The sequence below is a fragment of the Sorex fumeus genome, unplaced genomic scaffold (assembly GCF_029834395.1).
Source record: "Sorex fumeus unplaced genomic scaffold, SorFum_2.1 ptg000022l, whole genome shotgun sequence".
NCBI classification, from domain to species: domain Eukaryota; kingdom Metazoa; phylum Chordata; class Mammalia; order Eulipotyphla; family Soricidae; genus Sorex; species Sorex fumeus.
The window spans coordinates 4,203,566-4,212,061 of record NW_026606079.1 but is presented as its reverse complement, the minus strand read 5'-3'; the positions used below and the strand labels follow the sequence as shown (position 1 = coordinate 4,212,061).

The 8,496-nt window shown below is 45.2% G+C and overlaps 1 pseudogene; it reads right to left on the bottom strand.

The window, feature by feature from the left end:
• Positions 1-2,681: 2,681 nt before the first annotated feature.
• Positions 2,682-3,765, bottom strand: LOC130023260 (casein kinase I-like; annotated as a pseudogene).
• Between the last annotated feature and the right edge of the window lie 4,731 nt (positions 3,766-8,496).

The following is an 8,496-nucleotide window of genomic DNA, read 5'->3' as shown; positions in this document are numbered from 1 at the left end:
AAATGTTGCTTTCTTTAGAAAACCGAAATTAAAATACGTATAGAATACAGAAGGTTAATTTGTGCATACTTATCGCTGTGGGAAGAACATTTATCATATTGATAAGGCAGTAAAACCTGTATGCAAGGGGTGTTTCTAGACTACTTAATATATCCAATGGAAACCACTGGAGCATTGGCATGGTTTTGTAGGTTCATTGTAGTATTCCTTGGACAGTTACAGATCCCAGAAATAATCTCAAAACCCAGGTATGTCCAGATGTCTCCAGGCCATACAGATGTGGGGAGCCCCGAGGGGAAGGTCCTACAAGGACTTCGCCCCCTGAGGGGGAGCACTGTGTGCACAGAGTCCTGGGACAGGGCAGAATATCATCTCCTCAAACAAGGATCAGAACGTGGACCTCTTCACTCCCCTTTAGGATGGACCCGGTGACTTCCACCAGCCCCTTCTCAGGTTGAACCAGGCCTTCAGCTATGAATTCTACCTCCTCATGAATATGCAAATTACACTAGGGACACTGAATTAAATATAGATTTGTCTGTGACCAGACAACTTCACACAGCAGGCACATTCAGATGCCCCTGAGTGCACGATTCTCACCATGGACTGGACCTGGAGAATTCTCTTCCTGATGGCAGTGGCTGCAGGTAAGCATCCCCATGCCTTGGGCTGAGTGAACGGGGCCAGTCAAGTGGAGTCCACCCACTCCTGTCTGCTGTCCACAGGTGTGAACTCCCAAGTGCAGCTGGTGCAGTCAGGGGCTGAGGTGGGAAAACCTGGGACATCAGTGAAGATCTCCTGCAAGGCGTCCGGATACACCTTCACCAACTACGATATAAGCTGGGTGCGGCAGGCCCCAGGACAAGGGCTAGAGTGGATGGGATATATAAACCCTTACAATGATTATACAAACTACGCACCAAAGTTCCAGGGAAGACTCACACTCACTGCAGACAAGTCCAAGGACACAGCCTACATGGAACTGAGCAGGCTGAGCACTGAGGACATGGCCATGTATTACTGTGCAAGACACAGTGTGACAACCACATCCTGAGAGTGTCAGAAAACTGAAGGGGAGGCAGCTGTGCTGGGTGAGGAGATGACAGGGGCGCTGATCCTCCTGACTTCTTCCTCAGAGGATCAGGGTCTGAGACACAGAATGGGGCTCACAGGGCCAGGCTTCATTTGAGAGAAAGGCTCAGGATTTCTCTCTGTCTTTCAGCAACAGCCAAGAAAAAGATGACTTCTCTCTAGAACACCTTCGTGATGCATTTTTTTTCTTGTAGGATTGTGCACGGGTGCTTCCCCCAGATGTTAGAGGAAGATATGCTTGTCAATAGTTCTGGTGCCATAGAAGGTCCTTGGACTGTTTCTCTATTCCTGGAAAACTCCAAACGATCCATGTTTTGCAATCTGATCATGTCTTTGAGGAAATATAAAGAAACAAAGGTCAGTGTTTATTTCCACTTATGGCAAAAGAACAGACACAGGTAACTAGCTCTAGGTGGCAAGTAAGCCAGGTGCAATTGGGCTATGTCTGAATCTCATTCTTTTAGTTCTCCCACTATGGTGAGTTCCTGAAGGGAACACAATAGTCTACTCTAAGCATCCCTGTCACAGGAACAGAGCTGGTGCTCAAAGAGCAGAGATCAGCATAGGCAGAGAAGATATAATGTGAAATTAAAATCTGGGCTTATAACATTTCTTTAACTACTGTGAAAAATGGTATCTATTCACATTTCTTGGAAATTCATTGCATCAGTAAATAATTTTCTCTGAGAAAATCCAGGTGATGGCAAGACCACTTGCTACGGAGCTTGTGAAACCGTTCCCCTATGTGTATATTTGTTTCTCCACATTCCATACAGAAACCAGCCATTAGATAAGGAGAGAGTAGATGACATGTTATCAAAGTGGCCAGTCTCTTTTCCAATATAGACTGATGTGAAGGAATAGTATCAGTGTTCCCGTCTCAACTCTCACAAAAGCTTTCTGTTACTAGCAGGAGGCAGCAGATGTACTCCCTTATACCTCTCCCTCTCCTCCTGTGACAAATATGCTTGTTTTTTTAATACCAATACCTAGAACATTATAGAGTTAATGGAGAGTCCTAAGGATAATCTAGTAGTCATTAAGTTTCTTTTCTTAAGTCTTCATTTTAGATGCTGTTTTTTTTCTAGCACAGGTAAGCAGGCAGAGTCTTTCATATGCTCAAACACTGGAATCTTTGGTTGCTACCTTATCAGCTGGCTTGCACACAAGAAGCCAACCACTTTAAGAATGTTTGAAGTGAACAACTTGCAAAATCCAGGGATAGATAAATCCTAAGAATGCACAATTGTATTTACAACCATCACATCTGTGGCTGAAGACTGTTCATGCCATTCTTCTGAAATGAGATCTCAAAGCATTATAGTTCAAAATAAAATGTTTAACAAAACAAACCCCAAAAAATGTCATATGCACAATTTCTCCAATTTGTGTGTCAACCATTTAGTTAACTTTTCTACTTGAAAAAATGCAATAGGAAACTGGACACCATGTTTCACTATCTCAGTTAATATTCACAATTACACTGGTTACAACTCAGGTTGTAACTGATGCTGCTCAGAGCCAGTTTACACTGAAATTAAGTTCTTTACACCAAGTAAATGGTTGTCCACAACCACTGGCTAGAACTAAAACATCTAGATTTGAGGAGAAACAAATGCTGCTCCAGACATCCACTCTGCTTCTTCTGTTCCTCAATTCATGCTCAGAAACCTTTCATGTTACTCTTGGTTTTGTCAGTTTGCTTGCCTGTGGGGGTTTGGGCCTGCTCACCCTGCCCACTAGAAGAGGCTGCCTGCTGTGCTGCTTTCTGCTTTAACGTTGTCCAATCAAAAGTGTAGTCATATTGGTGGTTCAGGGTCCTGAAAAGAATGCGAAATAGCTGCCTCAGATACATGTAATCCGGGACCTCCTCAAAGCGCAACCCACGACAATAGTTTAAGTACATGGCAAATTCCGAGGTCAATCCCTTACATAAAACTTCAGCAGGAGCAGACATCTTCTTTTCACTAGTCTTTTCATATTTTTATTTCTTTGTTGCAGCCGTGAGTACTTGCCACAGCAGACTGGTTCTATTAAAATACGTCAAAACATATCCTAAAGATTCCATGTCATCTCGGCGACTTTGTTCAATCCCAAGATGTGCATTGATGCTAGCACACTGGGCAGTGCCAGTGAGATTTTTATCTTCCATGTATGGTATGTGTTGTTGTGTCCTGTTGTCTCTGTACTTTTTGGTCAAACTAAAATCAATAAGGAATAACTTATTACAGTGAGGCCCAATACCCATTAGGAAGTTGTCTGGTTTAATGTCTCTGTGTATAAAATTCTTTGTATGCATATTTTCAATTCTTCTGATCATCTGGTCAGCTAACATAAGCAGTTTTTATTGTGAATCTTCTTGAACAGAAACTGAAGAGGTCATCGAGGCCGGGTCCAAGAATATCCATGACTAACACACTGTAGTCTTTTTCCTGACCATACCACCTTACATGCAGGATGCTGACCCCTTCTTGGAGGACCTTACAGCTTTCACTCTCCTCTGGCAGCTGCGGGTGCCAGACCTTCTGCGACTCCAGCTCAAGGCCACTTCCTCGCCGTTGGTGATGTTGATGGCCAGGTAAATGTCCCTGAAGGAGCCGGACGGATCTTCCGTACCAGTTTGCATTTCCCCCCGACGATGAATTTGGCTTTGGAGCCACTGCTGCTTGCCATCCTGAGCGACGAAGCTGGAGACTGGGGCCAAGCCCGACACCTCTGAGGGCCGACGGAGGCATCTGGGCTAGTCCACGGAGCACTGTGGTGGCGGTGGAAAAGGCGGACGGAAAACGGGAGTGGGGGCGCGCTGAGTTTAGGGCAGGGATCCCGCTGCCCCCACTGCCGCCGGCTCCCGCAGGAGGGACCCCTGTCACTCCACAGACACCGACATCCCGTGACTCCGGCTCCAGCCTCTAGTTCCAGTTTTGGAGAGATCGCTCAGTGCTTTTCATAGATGCTGAATCAGACCGCACTCCCAGCAACACTAAAACAGTGCTCCATTTAGACAAAGTCTCAACAAGGGTTGTCTCCAGTCTTCTAATATCGTCTATTGTCAGTGGTGAGAGATGATCTTCATGTCCTTTATGTTTACATTTCCCTGAAAGAAAGTGTTGATAAACACCTCTTTACATGCCAACAGTCGATGGGAATGTCAATTTTTAGAGAAGTATCCGTTTATTTCACCACATCATATTTTAAAATTGAATTGACATTATAAAGCTGTCCCGTTTTCTGTCATACAATTCTCCAACACTTATCCCTCCACCAAGGTACATTTCCCACTACCAATATCCAGAGTTTCTCTCTGGCCACCTCACACCCCTGGTGCCCTCCCAGGATGCCCCTATGGTTCTCTCTCTCTCTCTCTCTCTCTCTCTCTCTCTCTCTCTCTCTCTCTCTCTCTCTCTCTCTCTCACCCTCTCCCCCGACCCCTCTTTTTCTCTCTCCTTTTGGGCATTATGGTCTGCAATACAGGTACTGAAAGGTTATCATGTACATCTCTTTACCTACCTTTGATATGTTTTCATGAAAGAAAAGACTCTAATTTTCATGAGGATTGCATAGACTTCTATGATACTGCAGTGAACATTTAGAGTGTCTTTCCATTTTCTTCATCATGAATTTTAGTTTTCAGTGCACGTATCTTTTACATCTCCAGTTTATGTGTTTCTAATTTCTGTGATGTATTTGCTGCCATTTTAAATGGATTTGACTTAACTGGGTTTTTTTTCCAGTTACGTAGGTTTTTTGGTTATGTAGAGATACATTTCTATTTTGTATTTCTAAACCTGTTATCAGTGGAATTTCTTTTTGTTGTCTTATAATATTTTGGGCCTGGAGGGATAGCACAGCGGTAGGGCGTTTTCCATGCATGCAGCCAACTTGGCCTACCTGAGTTCGATTCCTCCACCCCTCTCGGAGAGCCCGGCAAATTACCAAGAGTATCACACCCACACGGCAAAGCCTGGCAAGCTACCCATGACGTATTTGATATGCTAAACACAGTAACAACAAGTTTCACAACAGAAACATTACTGGGCCCGCTCGAGCAAATCGATGAACAACATGAGGACAGTGCTGCAGTGCATAATAATTTGATCCACAGACGGCTATGGAGGCCATTGCTCATCCCTTTGGAAAGGCGCTCACCCATCTCTTAGGACCGATTGACCCATGTTCAACTACTGTTCACAAGGAACCCTTCTCCACTTTGGTCTTCAAAGTTCTTGTTTGAATATTTGCTACTACCACCAAGATCTGCACCTATGGCAGCTCCTGGGCTTCAAGGTTCAACGCAGCGGTCTTCCCTCTTGTCACAGCATACTATCACAGCCGCACGATTTTGGATTTCTGGTATTTTACTTACTAAGCCTGAAAGTATTTATACCAAGAGTCAGATAATTATGAGATTGGTTTCTGTGGCTCTGGAGCCATGGCCTTGCTGGAGAGCTGCTCGTGGGGTGGGGCAACCCATGACCACGGTAGGGCGTGAAGGATGAGCTGGGAATTCCCCCCTTCCCACGAGGTTTCAGTTGCCCCATCACGACCGGCTCATACCTGGCTTTCCAGAAAGCTCTGAGGCAGCTACCATCTTGCTGTCCAGAGGGAGAAAGGTGGAAGGGAGCAACACCTTTTCCCTTCTGGGCAGGCATGGTGGCGTGGATTAACACATAGTCCATTCACTTTTCTGCCGCAAGCTGCCGGGCTCTGCATTAAGTCTTTGTGCTTCTGGAGCCATGTCTGAGCCGGAGAGAGCCACTTGGGGGGGGGGGGGGGAACCCATGACCTCAGTAGGCATGTAGGATGAGCCGGGAACGCCCCCCTTCCCATGAGGTTTCAGTTGCCCCGCCACGAACGACTCATACCTGTCTTTCTAAAAAGCTCTGAGGTGGCTGCCATCTTGCTGTACAGAGGGAGAAAAGCGGAAGGGAGCAACACCCTTTCCCTTTCAGGCAGGCATGGTGGCTTGGATTAACGCATATTCCATTCACTTTTCTGCTGCAAGTTGCCAGGCTCTGCGTTAAGTCCTTGTGCTTCTGGAGCCATGGCCGTGCCGAAGAGCTGCTCATGGGGGGCAACTCATGACCTTGGTAGGGCTTGAAGCCTGTCTCCTCTTTTAAAGAAGCTCTCTCAAGGCTTCTGCAAACCTGGTTTCAAGGTTGTGAATTCTCAGTGACAATCTAGCCAGAATAGCATTTTTGGTGAGGCATTCATTTCATTGAGGAGCTTTTGTCTCTTCGCTCTTTTCCCAATATCCCTCTGTTCTCTTCTGGCTGATCAAGTTTCATTTGAAAGATCTGCTGAGAATCTAATGGGCTTTTCTTTCTATATAAGTTGCTTTTTAAAATCTTGCTTCAATCAATATTCTTCTTCTAGTTTTGCTTATGTTATTCGGATTATGACATGTCTGGAGTATTTCTATTTGGGCATATGTTGTCTGGGACCATTCTGATCCCTTTGATCTCAGTATCTGCACTCCTCAGTTCTAGAAAATTCTTAGCTAGGACTTGTTTTTTAACTGGTGGTTCTTCATAGAATTTACCTCCCTGTTCTTTAGGGACTTTAATGCTTCTTATTTGTTCCTTTTGACTAAATCCCAGGTTCTCTGATGTGCTCTTTGTTTACTTTAAAACTTTCCCCCATTTTTCTGTTGTTTTCTAGGTTTCCTGAATCTCACCTTCGAGCTACTTGATCTTTTCTTAGGTGATTGCTATTCTGCTATTCAGAGCCCTGTGTACATTTCGTATATCACAAATCGCATTACTCAATTCTGAAACTTCTGAATGTAGGATTCTCATTTCCACTCTCAAGGCATTCATGTGCTGATTTATCTGCCCTCTCCTCGCTTTGTGTTTATAAAACATCCTCAACCTGATGTGACTAAAGTCCCTCTCTGGAAGTTTATGGGACTCGTTGGCTAGTTGAGCCTTCTGTGTTGTTTGTTTGAACTGAGTGATCTTGGTGGGGATGGAGAATCTCTCTCATTGTCTTTGCTGTGATCCCACTGTGCTGACAACAGCCTCTGTAGTTAGCTCCCCTGTACCTGCCAAATATGAAAGCTTCCAGGACTCTCCTGGAGGGCAGGGGAATGCCCTCCAGATCACACAGGGCACCAGGATGTCATGCCAGGAACTTCAGTGACAATGAGGACTGGAGAAAGAGTCTTTGAGACATCCTTTCAGTGATCTCCAGAAATCCATGTCTCCCTGGACATTTTTTTCCACTCACATTCTTTGAAGATTTTGACACATTGGCAGAGGTGATGTAGGCAGGTAGACAGGAAAGGCCCCACCCCAAGGCAATGACAAAAGTCAGCCCTGCAGAAAACAGGAAAAACAGTAACTAAGGCCTGATAAGACCCTCACCTATCTACAGCAACAGATCCAGAGAAGCTCCTGCAGGAACAAAAGGCCAGGAAAGGAATTTCAAAAAAGACCATCACTACTCCCAACCCCCGTGGTAACCTCCTTAGCAATGAACCCACATGGGGGCAAGTTGAAGAACTCATATAAAGGCCACCTTGAACAAAGGAAGGGCACACACATACTGCCTGAGCCCATGTGCTGCTTGCGCCCACGTGGCCGAACACATGTGGTGCCAGAGCACATGTGTCATCCGCATCTTCCCTCTTGAGATGTGTACTTTCATGCTTTCTTGTCTAATGCTGGGATATGTGTAGGGGCTCTCTCTGCCCTTGGAGAAGCCCACATTGTCTCTTGAGCACGTTTCTCTCTCTCTCTCTCTCTCTCTCTCTCTCTCTCTCTCTCTCTTCCGCCCATCTCTTCTCCACACCTTCAAAACATCCAAATAAAATTCATTTTACTTCACTGCTTGTCTACTCCTGAAATTCCTTTCTTCGAGGGAGACAAGGACCCAATAACCCTGGGTCCTGGGTGGCAGAGGATAATTGGGAGAAATTGACCGTCTTTCTCCTCCCCACTCACGTGAGCCACCCGTGGGGTCCACTGACACCAGACGCACCTGATAGAGCAACAGTAACGGGCTGCAGCATTGGGGGAGGGTGACAGCAAGACCCCTTATTCACGGAGAATCCTGTGTATCTGACAGGACGCAATCAACAGACCTGAACAGAAATACGCTGCCAATCAAAACTGTGATTTGGTTATGCTTTAGTTTCACTCAGGAAGTTAATGAAAACTAAAAACTGATAATTTAAAGTACGTGTTGAAGTAGTTAAGACATGATCCATAACAAGTGTCTGCTCAAATCATAGAAAGCCACAAGCTCAACTCATCAATTCTAAGATGCAGGGAATTTCGATCCTCCACAGAATGTGTATCAGATACTCAGACAGAGTGACATTACAATTGTATCATAGCAATGGGATTGGGAAAGACAATTAATTTTCCTTCAATTTTGTTATGTCAACACAGACATCAATTATAG